At 42.4% G+C, this 20924-nt stretch overlaps 1 pseudogene; it reads right to left on the minus strand.

Moving 5' to 3' along the window:
* Nucleotides 1-5512: 5512 nt before the first annotated feature.
* On the minus strand, nt 5513-7372 carry LOC143400794 (eukaryotic translation initiation factor 2A-like; annotated as a pseudogene).
* Nucleotides 7373-20924: the final 13552 nt, after the last annotated feature.

The raw sequence follows: 20924 nt of genomic DNA on the forward strand, positions 1-20924 counted from the left end.
CCTGTCTTTACAAGCCTTAGAAGATATAATGGATAAAGCTTTTCACACCTGTGAACAATTTTGTGAAGAGGGTGCTGAGCAATTATTCATCATTTGGGATTCAACTCAAATGAGGCAAAAAGTGAATGACCCTGGAGACTGAAGCCATGATTTAAACTCTCTCATACCAGCCCACTTCGCCATGTGACTTGGGGACAATTCAACTTCTCTGAGCCTCAGTCTTTGCATTTCTTTTTTTCTTTTTAAAATATTTATTTTTTAGTTTAGTTGGACACACTACCTTTATTTTATTTATATATTTATATGTAGTGCTGAGGCTTGAACCCAAGGCCTTACACTTACTTGCTAGGCAAGCACTCTACCACTAAGCCACAACCCCAACCCCTCAGTCTTTGCATTTCTAAGATTTTCCTATCTCACAGAGTTAATGTGAAGAGACCAGGAATGTAAAAGTAGCTCAAAATACCCCATAAATTTGCCATAAGCCTTGGGTCAATTACCCCATTTCTTGGGGAGCTTTTCTGCATCTGCATAGGCTAAGCAAGCTACCTCTCTGGACTCCATCCCAACACATTCCTCTATTATAGCACTTAGCACATTGCACTGTAATTGTTCATTTTCTTGTCCTCCAGGGAAAAGACTATGTTCCTAAATGAATTCCCAGCACAGATTAAACACTCACTTAAAGCTGTTTGTGTGTGGAAGATCAATCTTACACATGACTGAGTCACATTCCCTGGCTGGGTGCTGAGGCGCTCAGTCACAGAAATGTGGCAGAGCTTTCCCCACCCTTCTTGGGTTCGAGGGTCGGTGTCTCGTGCATGGGTGTGTCTTGCTACAGCCCCATGAGTGAAGCTATGCTCACCTGTTCCTTTGTAATATAACCCCTTGCCCTATTTAGGATAGAATCTTCCATGGAAGTGCCTTGTGTGTGTTCCCTTCTCTTACTGTGCCCTTGGGTGTGGCCTATCCAGGTGTCATCAACCTGCTGACAGTGGACATCATGAAGATAGACTCAGTCCCCTGAAACCTGACCCCTTGCCTCATTTGAATAGCTTCTCCTCAATAAAAGGGGTCAGCTTGTGTTCTCGCGTGCTCTCTCTTTCTGTGGACCCTTAAGGTCAGAGAAGCCGTCACAGTGACCCCAAAGAAAAAGGTATTTGTGTCTCTTGTGTGGTTATTTCATGCAGCCCAGTTAGCCCAGTTCAACTGGAGTGACCCCTGAGCCTTTTAGTTGCGAGAACAGAAACCTGGCACTTGTGTTTGTGCATGGTACTGGAAATCAAACCCAAGGGCCCTACCACGGAACTACATCCCCAGCTCTAAAGGAATTTTAATTTCATTGTGATTCCAAGCAAGATCAAAACATAAGAGTTAGCATCAAAAGAAAGCATGCGTTCATTCATTTCAGAACATGTATTTCATCAAATCTAGGATGACATTGGGTATAAAGTGAACCACTACTTATGTCCCACTAAGGAAGAAAAAGTGCTGCCAACTACACCATGACATGCCCTAGATGGTAAGTCACAACTCCATTTTAAATTAGATTACTGTGGAGGAAAGTTGCCTGTTAGGATATTGAAAGCACGTGATTATTGAATACCCACCTGGTTTCATATATTGCTCTCAAAATCTCTGTTTTCAAGAAACTGATGTTCCAGTTGAAAGATAGTGAGCAGATAAATTGACATATGAATAAACCTTTACAAAGTTTGTGATCAGGTCTATAAAGGAAATAAATATGGTGCTAGAGACTGGAGGGAGGGATCGGCTTTTAGAAAAATTGCAGGAAAGGTACCTACTCAATGGTAAAAAGTAAGGGAGGGTGTTGAATCACTATTGCTGAAAAGCATCACAAAACATTGTCTTGTTGGTAAAGATAGGGGACTGGACCAGAGTGTGCATTTTCAGACATTTTTTGTGCAAGGTGACACACCCAAACAGGCACAAATCCAGTTCAGGCACAATTCTGTTCGGGGAGTACTTGCCTGGTCTACTCAGTCTGGGCAGAGTGGTGATGGTATTTGCCAATTGGATCCACCTGGATTTGGTACTGCTCTTTAATTATACCTTATAATAGTATAATAGTTTAAAGTAATCCTTTAAACACTGGACTTTGTAAAGAGAAAAGGTGGATTAGCCAAATGCTACTGAACTCATATGATGGAATGAACTGGACATAATCACTAAAGAGACGGTATGCACAGAAACATGTAGTAAATCGCTAGTGTCCATGAGTATGAGTGTGCTATGGTTTGGGAGCCAGTTACCAAATCTTGTAGTACAAGGTCCCAAAAGGGGTTAGGGAGGTTTGCTCCTTATTTTTGAGCTCTCTTTTTCTTTTCCTTCTGGATGTTTCTGCAGTATCCTCCTGTCTTTTCTACCTTCAATACTGTCCAGCGAGGCCCAGTATCTCTCTGGGGCCTGAATTGCAGGACCTATACCCTCCTTCCTAGCAGCACTCTGCAGAGGTAGCCATGTTTTAAAGAAGAAGGTGATGTGGTAAGTTAAGGGACACTCACTCACCAAACACACCATGCCTGTGGTGGAGCTGATGCAAAAGGACATGGGTTCTTGGAGGGGTAATTAGGACAGGCTAGTTGCTATTGACGTTAAGGGTGTCCTGTGTACCTCTGTCCCATGTATGACTCTTCAGAGCAACAAAAAGGACTCCGATTGATTTTCCCTCAAACCTGACAGGAGCAAATTCAACTCTATTGAAAGAGAATAACAATTTTTGATATTCCTTGCAAGCTAGAATTTCAGGACTAAGAGATTTACATGCTATGCTGATTACAAAGATCTCATGGTTTCTACAAGTGCTCAAAACTGCCCTCAACACTCAGAGACTCAATTACACAGACTTCCTCGGTAAGAATTCACAGCTCTGGCAATTTCTTTGTCTACTGCACAAACCAAGTATGTGCTGAGACAGCAGAAGTTCTGCCTCCTTGAGAGCCAAAGCAGGCTCTGGAATTCTTTCTGCTTGCCAAAGCAGTCTTGAGCCCCAGTCCAAACTGCAGGGGGAGGATTTTATAGAGACACACCTGACTTTTTCTGACTGTATATTAATGAAGAAACTCTTTTCTCCCCTGTGATAAACAGATATTCTTGTTGTATCTTGAGTCCCCAAACTCTGCCTTTCCACCTATGGGGGTAAGGGAGAAACTTATGTTGTTCTTTTTCTATTCCCACGGTGTGTTAAGTCACACATTCTTAAACTCTTAGCACTAGAGGGGACTATAGTAATAGTCTTTTTCCAAAAGGGACTATGAATGTATTCTCTGAAGTCCACATGTTTTCCGTGGTATTTTTATTTTCACTACAATAAAAATATCACAGAGTGGGGCTGGGGTTGTGGCTCAGTGGTGGAGTGCTTGCTTAGCATGTGTGAAGCACTGGGTTCAATCCTCAGCACCACATAAAAATTAAATAAATTAAACATTGTGCCCTCCTATAACTAAAAACAACAACAACAACAACAACAACAACAACAAAACCACAGAGCGGTATTCAACCCCCAGTGCAGGGGGTTGAACATGATTGTGACTCAATACTCATCTCATGTGTAGTGGTGTGGGCTTGCAGTCCTGGACCAGCTGGGAGGTATCTCCTAGGAGGTAGGAGGATCACTTGAGCCCAGGAGCTAGAGGCCAGCCAAAGCTTCATAGCAAAACTCCTTGAGGGGGCTGGGATTGTGGCTCAGTGGCAGAGTGCTTGCCTCACACATGTGAGGCACTGGGTTCGATCCTCAGCACCACATAAACATGAATAAACCAAATAAAGATATTGCATCCATCTATAACTAAAAAAATATTAAAAAAAAAAACTCCTTGAGGAAAAAACCCCAAAACCAAATTAAAAACACACACACACACACACACACAAAAAAAAAAAATCCAGAAGGAGCAGCTGAGAGCTCAGTAACACCACTGGGGATCCAGCTGATGTCTTTCCTTTGCTCCACTCTCTCCTAGTGAGTACTCTCCTGGGCACTTTTATGTCCAGAGATGACTGGCCAGAATAGCACCTCCTCAGCACACTGGGTGCAAGGGAGACTGGGAAATTTTTAGGTGCGTACATGGCTGTCCCACATAAAACTCAGTTTTTCAAGCAGGAAAGGAAAGGAAAGGGGATGTTTAATAGCAACTAGCATTTCTGTCACATGTTTTCCTGAAATTTCCTGAATAATCTGAAATTTCCATAATGTAAGCCTTTCCTGGTTCTTCCTGATGACTAACATCTAAACCACATAAAGCGAAGAGGGATGATTAGTCTTTACAACTGTCACAGACTAACAAAAGTAGAACAAGGACTGTCTTAAAATTTAAATGGTGATGGCAGAAGAAGAAATGGGAAAAGGTTGATTAACAGGTACTAAATATTAGGAGAAAGAAGTCTGGTGTGCTATTACCCAGTGGCGGTGACTTCAGATAATAGTAATGTTAATGTACTATATACACGAATTTTTAAAAAGTTATATGGTACACTGTATTAGGTGAAGACCAGATAGTCTCACAGCTGAAGGTCTAGAGAGAATTCATAAAGAGCAAATCCAAGAAAGAAGGAAGACATCATGCAGCTGAGGAGACTTGGGTGAATATGCTGTAGTAATCCATACACATTAATGTTGGGAGCAAGGACTGTCGTTTATCAAATTAAATTGCTGCTGTTATTTCTGACTTTATCAGAATAGTAGCACTATAAGCACAGCAGTCTATATTTCATTTCTTGGTTTTAATATAGTCTGGTAATATAAGAAAATAATTTAAACCAACACTGGAGTTCTCAAAATGTATCTTTCCCTTTAAAAGGACTTATTAACAATTTTGAGAAATGTCACTTTAATATTTATTTAATCAATTCGGTTCTTTCATTTTAAAGGTTGGAAAAGAGGCTCTGAGAAGTTAAGGGACTTGCTCCCAGGATGCCCAGCTGGCTGGTGATGAAACTGAGTTTTTCAGTTTCTTGATACTTCAATGTATCTGTATATTAATCATATCACTTGTAATATTATATAAAAATTATGAGTGTACTTGTCTGTTTTGAATCCTACCTGTGAGGCAGTTTGACTCTTACCCAACTTGCAGTATTGATGTCTGGATGATAATAAGTAATGTATAAATTTTGGAAATCAAACTGGATTCTAATATTTTGATTTATTCTGTGTTTCTGATTCAATGCCAGATTTTTTAAAAATTTAAAATGACTTTATTCATTTACAAATTAAATAGAATCCTCTACTATAAAACACTGCCTCTCAGTCTGTCAAACTTAGCTGAAAAATTCATGTATCTCTTTTCTTTATGCTGACATGATATAGGATGCAGGTTGTAAACGTTAATTTAATAGACATTATTACATGACTTCACACATATACAGACATAGGTAAATGGTCAAAATTATAGACCAACATTAAATGTGGTACATGGATATTCCATGAGCACCAATGTGTTTAGCAGATGTGTTTGTACTAAATTCTGGTAATCAATTTGCTTTCTGTAAATCTTTAAATCCCCAATTCCAAATCTTCCAGCTCCTGGAGAAGGGTTGTCTCTTTTTAAATTTTCTTTTATTTGTTTCTTTTATTGGTATGTTATGATTCTTTTTCTTTTTTGTTGGTGCATTATAATTATACATTCATTATGCCATATTCGTACATCCACATAATTGGATCATCTCATTCCCCTGTGCCTTACCTTCTTTTTGAAATTTCTCCAATTAGACTTTTTTTTTCTAGTTTCCAGCTACTGCTTTTTCCTTCAGTTCTTCGATTGCTTTCACTTTCTTCTTTAAGTTCTTTCTTTTTGTGTGTCTACCTTAGAGTCACCAGAAGTTGACAGAGGAGTGGTGTTTCATGTTATGCTCTGAGGGCAAGAGTAACTGTCAAATATGACCTCTTGTCACTTCTTGCTTTTCACTTGGCAGCTTTCTTAAATCATGCTTCCTTTGATTTTTAATGGCTGTTTGGGGTAATGGCTTTTATTTTCTGCTTCTGGTTTCATATTCTGAACTGGTTCTCTTCATGCAATTTGGAATCAGTAATTGCTTTATTTCCTAAAGCTGGGGGTCTATAAGCTGCTGCAACTTTTGGTTCCTAAAGGTCCTCACTGGGTACTTCATTTGGATCTGCTTGGTAAATTATTGGTTTTGCTGAAAATATTCCATCCAAAACTGGCTGCCAAGAGACCTGCCATGATTTTGCATTTGATGGTACATCACATTTAGAGCCAGAGCAATGCTTTATCTTGTACCAATCATTAACTTGTACCTGGGAGTAAATGCAGCTGTTAAAATACACTCCCCATCTGGGCACCAACAAAACATATAGAATCAGAAACCACTAGTTTAGAAAAAAATTTATAGTTTTTAATATTCCACGTTTCCATTTGTTCCCTCAGGTTTCCAAATCCAACTAGTACTAATACATATCCACAAGGGCTGCAGTAGGCTTCATTGTAAGGATGGATTCCAAACTCAAACCCAGGGTCACATTTCAAGTTGAAAAGTGTTGCTTTGGCAGGCCTAAAACCAGAACAGCAAAAATCTCAGTAGAACTAGAATTCCAACCTACATCCTGTATGGGGTTAGTTTTTAGTCATTGTACTACCTCACTTTCTTCCTTGGTTGCTGTGTAGCATTGGATTGGTTCTCCATGTAGGAAGCACCTTCTCTTGTCAACATCTATACAACTATTACCAACACAAAAGTAGCTTTTTTATTCCGTAGCATGGTAAAATGATCAGCTTTGAGGAAACTTTTAAAATAACTTTAAACTTTCAAAGGAACACAGCTTTAGAGCTGTGTGGAATCCAGCAGAGTTGGAGTGTTGGTGTAATCCAACAAACGAAGGTGTAGCTTTACTTCCTGGAACATAGGTGACTTATGTGGTTGGCATACAAGGGATGAAATAAAATTCTTAATTTTTGCAAATGTAATTTATTTGCACCTGTGTTTAAATTGTTGCTTTTAAAGACGTAAACTTCACTGTTTTTTTCCTCAAATAAATTATTTCAAATGTATCCCAGTTTTCACACCATTAAGTTTAGTTTGGTAATTCCAGCTGCACCATCTTTAGAAAATAGTATAAGGCTGCTATACTTCCAGGACAGTGGTTTTGGGTGAGAATTAAAAGCAAAATGCCTTTGGAAGGTTGAAGGAGTACAGTAGTTCATTTTTAGTGACATTGAGACTATTTACTTTTCCTTTTTTGACCCAGAGAAACAAGATCCCATCCTTACTAAATGTATAGAGTTTATAATTTTTCCTAGATTCTCCTTGAAACACTGTGCTATCTGTAAAACAGGGTGGTCCATTGCCTACATACTGTCCTGATTCAGACTGCCAACAGCAGAGTAGCAGGTGCCATATTGTCCTTGGGGGAAAAAGAGCTCCATACCATAATTCCACAGTCACATTGCTTAGCAGTGTGGTAATTCTGTTAGGAGCGGCAGAGTAAGCAAACAATGATCAACTCTCATCAACTTGTGGGCTCAAGTGATCTTTGTGCCTCAGCTTTCTGAGTAGCTGGACTATAGATGCACACCACCACACCTGGCTTCATCAAAAATCTTTGTTTATTTGCTTTTTTGTCCTATACTTCCCATGGAACTGTTATATTCAAGGTCCTGACCTTGTCTAAGCTCTTACCATCTTAAGCATCATTTATAGGACTCCCCAGTGAAGGAAGTCACTTCTTGGTGCCTCACAGAGACAGAGGTGTTCTCACAGTTAGAGGTCAGTCCTGGATTTTGTGTTCCTCATCTCACATTGTGACTGAGATGAGACTCAGCTACTTGCTATGACAGTCTGTCCACAGTACATGCTCAATGCATACTTGTTCAGTGACCTGCTGGCTATATCCTGTATATGTGATTCTTTGGTCTGAGTGTTGAGAGGACTTGGGCTTTGAGACCAAAGAGGTACGTCTTCAGCTTACGGAGAGATTGAGAGAGACAGACTGAAAAGCATAGAGTGTCTGGCTTGTGCTAGGCACTTATCTATTCTGTTAAATGAATTAATACAGACATGTGACTCAGATAGGAACAGTTACTTTATGTATATTATCAGACAGTGAATGTCTCTTATATCTGAGTTGTATGTTTCTACCTTAGATGGTTTTCATGACCAAACTTTGTAGATGGATATAGGAAAATTTCCCAAGGAAATAAAAATGGCCAGACAGAACTGGGAGATTCTCAGAAAGGTCAAGTGTCCTTCCAAGTGTTACTAAAATGCTTATTCCCAAAGCTAGATTTCTTCCTCATCTGGTGGTCACAGGGCTGAGACCATTGACCCTGGAACCTGAGGACACACCATGCTTCTTGGTCCTTCTTCAGAAGCTAAGAGAGGTCTGTATTTGTTTTGTTTTGCTACTTGGATTTGAACAGGGTGTGCTTAAGCATTGAGGCATATCCACAGAACTTCTTATTTTTTTTTTAAGAGAGAGAGAGAGAGAGAGAATTTTTTAATATTCATTTTTTAGTTTTCGGGGGACACAACATCTTTGTTTGTATGTGGTGCTGAGGATTGAACCCGGGCCGCACGCACGCCAGGCAAGTACGCTACCGCTTGAGCCACATCCCCAGCCCCAGAACTTCTTATTTTTAATTTTGATACGGGTCTCTCTAAGTTGCTGAGGATCTTACTATCTTGCAATCCTCCTTCCTCAGCCTCCAAAGTCTCTGGAATTACAGGTGTGGTTCCTCTTTTTTTTGAGGGGGGTTATTGGAATTGAACTCAGGGGCACTTGACCACTGAGCCACATTCCCAGCCCTATTTTGTATTTTATTTAGAGACAGGGTCTCACTGAATTGTTTATTGCCTCACTTTTTCCCGAGGTTGTCTTTGAACTCACGATCCTCCTGCCTTAGCCTCCCAAGCTATTGGAATTACAGGTGTATGCCACCACATCCAGCCAGGTATGGGTCCTCTTGATAGTGTACCTCAGTCTGTGGCATGGGGACCATGCATAACCTTGTTAGATGGATTTAATGGATGTAGCAAACACTTATTCTAGGAAGAAAGAAAGTAGTTAGCTTTAAGATCATTCCTCTCTTTGCCTACTGGTTTGTGGTTTATGGAGATTTGTCCAGCCCATGCGTTCAACTCTATGACTTCTGCCTGCCTCAGTTTCTTCATCGGACTGTGACACTTACCACTGGAGATGTGTGATATACACAAACATTGAAGTTATTTGGGGGAAAATTATTTTGATTGATGGGATTAGGGGAAGGGATGGAACTAGTGATAATTCTCTTCTTTCAAAAATCTCCCTAGATAAAAAGTCTAAAACTTAAAAATTTAGAAAGTTCTGGAATACAGCTGTTCCTCTTACTTCCTATTCCTTGGGCTTTTTGAGCTATCTCTTGATTTTAGTCTCTACAAGAGATAAAGAAGTTGCAGATGCTCAGGTCTGCTCTGTGTCAGTGGTGGGAAGTCTGGTTTTGGGGAGGAAGGCATCCTTCATCCTTCATCCTTCATCCTTCAAGGCTGGGTAATGTCTCTTCATGCTCCACATGATCAGAAATCCACTGAAGACTTTCCCTCTGCTGAAAAGATTTTTGTTTCTATTTTTGTTTGATTTTATTTGGGTGCTAGAACTTGCACCCTGGACCTTGCACATCCTAAGCAGATGCTGTATCACTGAGCCACACCTCCAGCCCCTTTGACAAGTATTAAGTGTGACTCATGTGTGAATCAAGTACTGTGGCAGCTTTCACTCCCATTTTCCTCTTGTTAGCCCTCTTTCAGAAGGCTCTAGTTTCAAGGTGTCATTTTGGTAGGATTAAACATGAACACTCAACTGCATAATGCATCACTGTCCACTTTACTCACAAGTGGATCCACAGCTGTGGCCTTTGGGGCAGAGGTCAGCATACAATGGCATAAATGATCCACAGGAGTTAACTAGGCTTTAATGACCTGCATGAGTTAATTAATCTCACAACTAACCACTTGTTAAAATTCCAGCACGCACTTGATCCTTAGATTAAGATGGCTAAAGAGGAGCAGCCCTTCCCTGTTAACCCCAGCCCAAGAGTTCACTTTTTGAGAACTTCTACAAGCCACCTCTCTGGTGCAGAGCATTCATGCACATAAAACTCATCCAGTTCTGATTTGAAAAACAATCTTTTGTAGGATTTCAGAGTAGGCAGTGATAACACAAAAAATATGATTTCTGACATGCGTGGACCATCAAAATGTTTTTATTTCCTCTATTTCTCTTACCCCCAATTCTCTGTCCCCTCATATTCTCCTTCTTTCTTGTTCTTTCTTTTCACACTAGGGAATAAAGCCAGGGGTGTTTTACGCTTGAGTGACACACCCAGTTTGCCCTATACCCCACATATTTGGAGACAGGGTCTCACTAAGTTGATCAGAGTGGTCTTGACCTTGCAATCTCTCCTACTGCAGCCTTGTGACTCGATGGCATTGCAGGCGTGTGCCACCATACCCAGCCTCTGTCTTCTGATAACTTACAGCTTTTTACATCTACCTTCACGTAGTGGTGTGTGCTTGCTCTAGCTCTCACTGTACTATGTTTCTCTTTCTGTTTGCTTCATCACTGACTGCACTCTCTTCTCTTTAATCCACCTTCTCTCCTTCTGCCAACCTCTCACAACTTCCTCTCTTCCTTCCTCATCTTTTCTGCTAGTTGTTTCTTTCCTTTCTCTCTCTCTCTCTCTCTCTCTCTCTCTCTCTCTCTCTCTCTCTCTGCTGGCCTCCTCCTACCTGACCATCTCTTTCACCTTTTACCTCCATCCCTGTGCCCACCTTCTCCTCACATGCCCTCCTTCCCAGATGTCCTCCCTTTCCTGCATCCACCATGAAGCCAGGTACAACACAGAGTTCCTTGGTGACTGTGGACACAGGTCTGCAGTGACATAGCCTTCAGTTGTCCTTGAATCATCTGTGGTATAATTTTCTCTTATCTTTGAGTCTTTATGACATATCTCAGGGTCCCTGGTGAAATCCTACTCAAAAATAATCTCATCTAATTTGTACCCTCAATGGCTTGTCTTATCTGTTCTTACTCTTTGTCATAACTGTCTACCCACCCAAATGACATATATGCTCAGTTAATGTGATTGCATTTATGTGAGTTAAGAAACATCTGATACTTTGGATTTAATTCTCATAAAACGTATTTTACAAGGAATCTTCTTGCACTATTATATGGATTATCCAGAGCTAAGTCATATCCTTGGAGCATCTTCTCACCCAGTCTTTGATTCTGTCCTTGCTGCGTCTGGTCTCTCTTTTTTTTTTTTTTTTTTTTAAGGGAGAGTGAGAGAGAGTGAGAGAGAGAGAGAGAGAGAGAGAGAGAGAGAGAGAGAGAGAGAGAGAATTTTTTTAATATTTATTTTTTACTTTTTTCGGCGGACACAACATCTTTGTTTGTATGTGGTGCTGAGGATCGAACCCGGGCCGCACGCATGCCAGGCAAGCGCGCTACCGCTTGAGCCACATCCCCAGCCCCGCGTCTGGTCTCTTTCCACAGAACAGTAACCCTGACTCTAACCTCACTATCGCCCAGTCAGTGTTTTAGCAATTAAGAAATTCTGACTGCATGTATGTGTCTCCTCTGGTCCAGTTGCCCCTGGTGTTCTGGTTAACAAGCAAGGTAGGAACTGTGATTCATATTAGAGATTAAATTAAGGCCATGGTTTGGTATATAATTTAGAATAAGATGGTTCGTGGGTCAGATCTGGCACTAAAGTGGCAAGATGGAAATGGGTGAGATTCCAGGTGTTTGGGGGCAGGGTCAGCAGAGGAGTCAGAGGCCGTTATGGGTATGGGCTGGTTGGGGCTGAGGGCACCACTGATTTGGGTATAAGTTGGGTATAAGAAAAGATGCATCCCCTGCATCACAACACACCTCCCCACCAGCAGGCTTCAGGCCTGGGAGAATTTAATCTCAGGAATGAGTGCAGCATATGCTGGCATAAATTTTGAAGTTTTGGGTCCCTTTGCCCCAAATCCTTCCAACCGACTTGCTGTGGATTCTCAAGAGTCTTCTAAAGGGACTCAGAGCTTTCATTTTTCAAGGATAGTTGAAGTATACTACCCTGAAGTATAAATAATCAAAAAAACCGACGTGAGGCAGAGAGTGAGCAGGACTCTGGCTCCTGTTTCCCTGGGATGGAGATTTGGGGCAGATAGTGATATGGTCTGAACTTAATCAATATAGATTATAAATTATAGGTTATAAAATAATAATAAGTAGGATAATAGGATTATTGTAAGTGTCATAAAATAAATAATGTTAAGCTGTTTCTAAGATGTAAAAATTGTTTTTCTGTACATATGCCTACAAATGTGCTCGAACCCAGGATGTGGTTGTCTGTTTTGGCTCTGCTGACTGCTTTCTCAGCCCTTGTATCCTGCTGCTTGCCTGTACCTGCATTTTCGAGGATGTGGTTTTTCCCCTTATAAATTCCACATAACTTGGACCCAGTGCTGTTCCTGGCAGAGACAATTTGTGTCCTGTAGGGAAGCAGTCACCAGCTGGCTTAAAAAAAAAAAAAAAAAAAAAAAAAACCTCTCTAATTTGGACAATATTCAGACTGAGAGTGTTTTCTGAGCGATCAGCCCACAACAAGAGCAGGGTCTGGCACCTTCTGAGCTTCCCTTGCCTTCCTGCTACCTGTGCTCAGGACCCACCCTGCCTGAGACCCCAGAGGTTCTTTCACTAGGGATCCTGAGGGATCCTGACTCCATCTCTCCAGCCCTGGGGAACATTTGTGTCATTCTTCCCCAAATTAGTTCCTCACCTTGCAGCAGCAGCAGCAGCAGCAGCAGCGGGATGGAGCATTTTCTTCTTTTCTCTTCAGGAAATCTGCACAGGCTGGAATGGAAGCCAGTGCACCTTGTCCTCCTTCCTTCTCTCAACTGGATTTCCCGTCTTTCCCTCCTCAGCCCACAGTGGCTGTGGGATTTCTAGGTGTGGCTGCTGATGGCATCCAGGGCTCCTGGGTTTTCCTTTCTGCAGGGAGGAGCAACCTACTCTATGACTCTGCATCTCCCAAGGGAGGAAGGGTCCAATCCAGGAGAGAGGCAGGGCTAGGAGGAGAGAGATGCCTCAGGGCAGGTAGGACCTTTGCCTGAGTCTAGAATTGAGCAGCAATGGGATCAAGCTTGTCACTGTGAGTGATATTACTTGCTAACACCTCTAGATCAAAACTGTTCTCCAAAGGCTGGATGTGTCAGTGGTCAGAGAGGGCCTTGGTTCCTTTTGGTCAGAGAGGGTTGGTAAGGTCAGGGTGACCAAGGGGGCAGCCAGGCTGCTTGGGGGACCAGTGCCTGGCAAGGAGGGGAGTTAGATGTCCCAGGGTATAAGCACCTTGATTCTTAACAGAAAAGGAGGAATGTCTATGAGGGGGCCCTAAACACCCAACCTCACCTTTAGAACTGGTTCTGAGGATTGAGCCTAAGGGCACTCTACCATTGAGCTACATCCCCAGGCTTTAATTTTTTTTTTTTTTTTTTACTCTTTAGTTGTAGTTGGACAGAATACTTTTATTTAGTTATTTATTTACTTACTTACTTACTTTTATGTGTTGCTCAGAATCGAACCCAGGGCCTTGCAACGTGCTAGGCAATTGCTCTACAGCAGAGCCACAGCCCCAGTCCCCAATCCTTTTTAATTTTTATTTTTTGACAGAATCTTGCTAATTGCTGAGACTAAGAACTTGGGAACCTCCTGCATTAGCCTCTCATGTAGTTGGGGTTACAGGCATGCTACAGCAAGCTCCTCTTTACCCTTTTCAACTCTGGTAATTGGAGTGTTCTTGCTTGGATCTTGTCCCATTACAACTTACAAGGCTGTGTTGGCTTCCTGGTATGATAGGATGGACTGTAGCCTCCTTGGTGTGGTGTCACAAGCCTTGTAGTTAACCCTAGCCTCTCTGTGGTGCTATGTAGTCCTACAAGTTTTCTGACCATTCACTGACCATGCCAGGCCCAGGCTTACACAAACTGTTGGCTTTGCCTCTTTGTAAATGCTACTAAGTCTTCATAATCCACATGTTAATATCTATGTGAGCCAGCCCTGACTCCCTGGGCCAAGTTATACATTTCTTCCTGGGACAATTTAGTTGATTGGACTTCATCATTGACCCACAGCTTATCTGTCTACAAATAGGTCTCTTTCACCCAGCCATGACCAGCAGGTTCATCCTTGTCTCCCCAACTCCTGGGGACCTTCTTATATGCTCTATAAATATGGTGCATGAACAAATGAAGAAATGAGCGAGGAAGAGGATCATTATTTTAGGTAAAGGATTGGGGTCTGTTAAAGATGAAGAGGAGATAACTGATAGACTAGTTACTGCCTTCAAGGATGTATTTTTTGACAAACCTTTTGTGGGCTGGGGCGGTGCCTCAATGATAGAGTGCTTGCCTAGCATGTGTGATGCACTGTATTCAATCCTCAGGACCATATAAAAATAACTAAATAAATTAAAGGTATTGTGTCCATCTACATCTAAAAATATTTTCCGGGGGCGGATGGGAGGTACCAGAGATTGAAGTCAGAGATACTCAACCATTGAGCCACATTCGCAGCCCTTTTTTGTATTTTATTAGAGACAGGGTCTCATTGACCTCACTAAGTTGCTGAGGCTGGCTTTGAACTTGCAATCCTCTTGCAATATCCTCTGGAGCTGCTGAGATTACAGGCATGCACCATTGCACCTGGCTACAACTAAAAATATTTTTTTAAAATAAAAAGCAGTATGGAGATTCCTTGGAAAACCGGGAACCACCATCTGATTCAGCTATCCCTCTCCTTGATCTATACCCAAAGGACTTAAAAACAGCATACTACAGGGACACAACCACATCAATGTTTATAGCAGCACAATTCACAATAGTTAAACTGTAGAACCAACCTAGATGCCTTTCAGTAGATGAATGGATAAAAAAAATGTGGCATATATACACAATGGAATATGACTCAGCAATAAAAGAGAATAAAATCATGCATTTGCAGATAAATGGATGGCATTGGAGAAGATAATGCTAGGTGAATTTAGCCAATCCCCCCCAAAAACAAATGCCAAATGTTTTCTCTGATATAAGGAATGTAATTCATGGTGGGGAAGGAAGGGGGAGCATGGGAAGAATAGATGAAGTCTAGATAGGGCAGAGGGGTGGAGGGGAAGGGATAGGGCAGGGGGTTAGAAATATTGGTGGAATGTGATGAACATCATTATCCAAAGTACATGTATGAAGACATGAATTGGTGTGAATATACTTTATATACAACCAGAGATGTGAAAAAATGTGCTCTATATGTGTGATATGAATTGTAATGTGTTCTGCTGTCATATAAAAACAAATAATATATATATATATATATATGTATATATATATATATATACATATATATATATATATATATATATATATATATATAAAATAAAATAAAAATTTTAAAAAGTCTATTGTATAGCCAGGATTGGAGGAGCATGTCTGTAATCCCAGCTACTTGGGAGGCTAAGGCAGGAATATCTCAAGTTTGAGGCCAGCCTGGGCAACTTAGTGAGACCCTATCTCAAAATTAAAAAAAGGGCTGGGGGTTTAGCTCAGTGGCAGAGCATCCCTGGGTTGAATCCCTGGTACTATAAAAAAACAAAAACAATAACAACCTGTTACATGATTTTAATTTTAACATAAAATAGTGAAATGCAAAGACCTTAAGCATTCACTTAAATGAATTTTGACCAATTTCTTTCCTGTGTAACTATCTAGCCAACTATAAAACACTTCTATCGTCCAGGAAGTCCACCCTTCCTAGAAATTCTCATCCTCTTAGGAGACTAGATCTGATCTCATAGGCATAGGTTAGTTTTGCCTATTCTTAAATTTCCTACCAATGGAATTTCACCCCAGTGATACTCTCACTATGCATCTGTTAAAAACTGTCCTGTTAACTCTGTGGTAAAATGAACCTGGAGAATCAGCTTTATTCTGGTAAAAACCCAGCCTGAGAACCTCCCAGATGGAAGACACTGGCAGGATTAAATTGATAAAACAAGCAAATGGTTGATTTTCAGTAAGAAGGGGGCAGAGGCATGTGTATGACCAGCCAATTGCCCAAGAAGCCAACCCGGCTGAGCCTTCAGCAAAACCATAGTGCTGGCACATGGAGGGATAAGTGCTGTGCCCCTGCCTGAGGCCTGGTTGGCAGGGGCTTCTGAGAGCCTGGAGCCTGGCAGGGCCAGTCAGGCCTGCCCTTGCAGAAATTGGGAGTGGTTCTCCTGACCCAGGACATCTGCTCAGGGAGGGGAAGGTGGCACACACACCTGGCCTCCCATGAAAACCTCTGCAGAGTGATGAGAGGAAATGTGGTCCTACCTGGGAAGCCCCATGACAATCCCTTCTCTGCCTTGCAGAGCGCAGGGTCACTTTCCCCCTCTGCACATTCTAAGAGCACACAGATACTGTTTCCCACTTTGAGACACAAATTCCAAATTCATGAAGCCCAGCACCTGTCTGCCCCTGTCCTTCCTGGGGACTGGGAAGGAGTGGGGAAGAAAACAGGACCTAGTGAGGTCTCTGGACTTCACTCAAGGGATCTGACAACTGGGAGTACACAGGGAAAGGGGGTCTCTCAGGTGTGGGAACCTGTCCGTCGTGATGTATAAACACCCACAGAGTCTGGCTCCCACAAATATTAGATGAATTTATTTAATAATCTGTTCACAGCTCTAGCCTCCCTTTTGCAGTCTGGGAAAACCAGAGAAAGGAGGCTGTTGGGGGCTGAAACGGCCAGGAGGAGAGATTGGGCCTTGGTCTTCCTGGCCAGCTGCCTCCTTCCCTCTCAGGATGGTGATGCTTCTGTCATTAGGGACATTCAGGGACACTGTGTCTCCCAGTAAGCTCCATGGTTTCAGGGGGACACTGGTCTCTGCAACCAGCTCCAGTGGCACTTGGCATGTTATGGGCCCCGTGATAGCCTTAAGGGCGTGAACCAAGGTGGGGGCCATGGGGGTGGTAGAGGTCTGTGCTGAAGAGATTTCTTACACATGGTGAGCTTTTCTGGAAAACAAAAGGAAGTGCTTCAAAGTCATGAGACTTCTCTTCCTGTCTCTCCAATCCCACCCATCCCCCACCCCTGCCCAGCCCCCTCCATGTCCCTCTTTTGGCCCCTTCTTCCCCCCTTCAGTGTTCTCTCAGTATCTCCTGGCTTTTCTTATCCTCCATCTTCTAGTTCTAAGCTGAGGTTTATATACAACTGTCTCCTGATTTCTCATTTCCCATCAGCCCTACAATGACCCTGCTTTCTCTGCCCACTTCCTTCCCTCTCTCTCTTGCACTTCCTCCTGAGGAAAAGGGGTTCCCTCACTTCAGACACTCACAAGAGAGATGGCAACTCCAATGGAGAGAATCACAGCCATTGCAACGGAAGCCAGTGCGATTAGGGCAACTTCCCAGGGACTCAAGTTTCTGACCACGCTTCCCGTGGTCCCTGGAGAGGCAGTGCTCACACTGGTGACATTGGAGGTTGTCACCATTGTGTTAGTCACACTGGAGCTGGATGATGAGGAGGAGGATGTATTCATCCCAGGTATAGTTGATCCAGAGGAGATGGTTGTGTTTGATCCAGAGGAGGTGGCTGTGGGTGACCCAGAGGAGGTGGCTGTGGGTGACCCAGAGGAGGGGGCTGTGGATGACCCAGAGGAGGTGGCTGTGTTTTGTCCAGAGGAGGTGACTGTGGGTGACCCAGATGAGATGGTTGTGGTTGGTCCAGAGGAGGTGGCGGTGGATGACCCAGAGGAGGTGGCTGTGGGTGACCCAGAGGAGATGGTTGTTGTTTCTCTAGAGGTGGTGGCTGTGGGTGACCCAGAGGAGATGGTTGAGGTTGTTCCAGAGGAGGTGGCTGTGGACGACCCAGGGAGGGTGCTTGCAGTGCTTTCTGTGGCTAATGTCGTGTTACCATTGGTGGCTACAGCTGATTAAGAAAGAATGCTGGTTAGTTTCATTGGAAATTTAGTTTGGTCCTGCAACTACTAGTATTACTCCTCATAATAATAGTAGTAATAGTTGCCTTTTATTAAGTATTCATTAAATGCCACCCCCATATGAATTAGTGCCTCAAATCTTCACTATACCTCCAGGAGATAGGAATTATTATTACCCACATTTTACAGATGGGGAAATTGAGGGTTAGAGAAAGGAAACAACTGGTTCCAGGAAGCCTTTAGTAGGTAGTGATACATGGATTTATACCAAGGCAATCTGACCCCTGAGCCATCCCTTAATCCATATGTTATTCCATATCCCAGGTGTGGGGAGGCAGTGGCCTGGCGTCACAGAGAGACTGTGTTATTCCTTCTCCACTTCTCCATGATACCGTCCAGATACAGAACATAAGAGAGAAAGTTGAAGGGGCCACATGTGCCAATTAAGCTTCTCTCCAAATGGCATTGTTTTCTTCTAGGGAGGAAAATCAATTTTTGCGGGAAATAGTAATGCACTTTTTTTTTTTTTTTTTTTTTTTTTTACTATTCGATAATTCTCATACACAATAAAGTTTGGGAGCCACCAGTTTAATGGATCCCAGATGCTCTTAGCATATGGTCTAGCAAAATCCAACCAGGTATACTTGAAGTAATAAGATCTGGGATTCATGGAAGGGGTTCAGCTTCCTTGATTGGTCAGTCAGAGTCAAGATGAGAACTGGACTCCCTCTCTACCTCATGTACACTATTTTATACCCTCTTCTGATTTCTCCATCTGAGTAATAACCAAGAGCTTGTCTTCCCAGATATCTATACCCCCTCAAATCACCTATGACCCTGTCTTCCAAACTATTGGTGTTCAGTCCCTCACCCTCTGCATGTGTTCCTTCTTTGGTATTGTCTGGGATAACATAAGGAATGCAAATTTAGAATCCTCAAAACCTTGTGTTAATTGTTTCCGATTAGGTTTAGGGAAAAGGTAAGGGTCAAGAGAGAAACAAATTGAGAAGCTGAGATGAAAAGCTGCCCCATTGAGGAGAAAATTTTTTGTTCTGTTCTTCAGAAGAATAAAACAAATAAGTTAAAGCCTAATTGTACAGATTCTAGAAGGAATTAAGAAGGAACAACATGGCTTATACAATGTGTAACTGGAGGCCAGAGATGCTGGAACAGGGTTCCTGTCTACTATGGGTGCTCAGGTACTAACTTTAAGATCCCTTCCAACTTTAATGCATTTATATTTGGGATTAATTTATTATAAAGAGAATTGGTTAAGTTTCTGGGCAGAATTGTTACTGGGAACAGAAAGGAAGATAGATGCTCTGTTGAATGGGACAAAGCAAAGCAAAAATAACAATTCTGTCTTCTTCTCAAAGGAGAGCTAAAAGGATAGATTTGCATTCCAAAAGGTGGTAACATTTTTCCCAAACACTACTTACACCCCAACATTACTTTCTTTTCAACAAAATCACTCACCATTGACTAAAAGTAGAAGAAGGTAAAACAACCAGCAGGGAAGGAAAAATGCTTTTCTCTTCATCTTGAGGCAGTATAACTACGTAGGGCTGAAAGGGAGGGTGCTGAGTTCAGATGTGATCAAGGCCTAGAAGGGAAAGAAGACAAATGAGGGTCTTGAGAGCAGAGTCTTAAGGTGGAGATCTAAGGGCTGGGGTTCCCTTCGGATCTCCACAGAATGGGTCCTCAACCTGAAGAGAAGCACCAGGAGGGGGGACCTGGGGCCACAAGATGGGAAGGCTGGATGTTTGCTTCCTTAGGCTCCCTCCACAGAGTGTCACCTCTCTCTCCTCTTTCAAAGAAGGCCTTTATAGCATCATCTGGGTGGGCAAGGGCTGGCCATGGAGCCTGTTATTCTTGCTGCCGTGAGCAGTGATAGGACACCTGAGTTCACAGAGGAAGGGACAGAGGACAGGAAGTACATCAAGATGGAGAAAGGCTCAGTCCCAGTAGATGAGTCCTTGGGAGGAGCAGGAAGTTGGAGAGTTCAAGGGGATCAAGGTTGTCAAGATTGGGACCCACCCTCTGAGGCAGAGAGGGAGGTTAAAATTCTTGTTTCCTGAACAAGAATTCCACGTGTTTGGGATAGCTGGGGAAGCAGGGTTGTGAGAATGGAACTTAGGAAGCGAGACACCTAGAGTGAGGTTCCATGTGAGTGGGAAGTAGGAACAGTGCCTCTGGATAGTGCTGAGTATGCAGTAGGCACCAAAAGCACTTCTTACATGAGGGGGACTAGAGATCCAGGGGTCAGGAAATAGACTCTGGGGTCTGTTAGGCATGGGAAGTGGGGTCTATGGCTATTGAGGAGACAGGACCAGTAGTGAAGTGGTATTGGTACATACCCATTTGAAAGAGCCTACTTTAAAATTTTCAGGATTTTTCATAACACAACCATCACTAAAAATTAAAATGAGATTATTTATAAAATATTAAATGATATTTTAAAAAGCAATGTAAAAATGCCTCCAACTTATCACTTTTACGCATTCTGTACACCCAGGAAGGCATGTACATCAATTGCAGCTGTCTGGTGGGGATGTGTATTAAGGTCTTCCCAACTCCACATTTCATGGTTCACACTAGCCATGGCAGGGGCTTTTGTACAACAGATCAGACTTTAAACCTTCCCCAGCATTCACAGGACAGGACCTAACAAGCATGACAACTGGAGAAGAATGTCCTTGCTGTCCCCCCTCCTTGGTAGAGGTATTCTTCTTTCATTTTTATTTTTAATTAATTAATTAATTAATTTTCTTTTGAGGTCCTGAGGATTGAACCCAGGGTCTCAAACATGCTAGCTAGGCATGGGCTATGCCACTGAGCTACATCTCCAGCCCTTGTTTCATTTTTAAAAGAATTCATAGGAACTTTTCCATGGGAGAAGCTTCAGTTGGTTCCTCTCATCAGTGTTATGTGCCAGATAAGCTGAACCATAAG

Source organism: Callospermophilus lateralis, chromosome 6, assembly GCF_048772815.1.
Source record: "Callospermophilus lateralis isolate mCalLat2 chromosome 6, mCalLat2.hap1, whole genome shotgun sequence".
In the NCBI taxonomy this organism is placed as follows: domain Eukaryota; kingdom Metazoa; phylum Chordata; class Mammalia; order Rodentia; family Sciuridae; genus Callospermophilus; species Callospermophilus lateralis.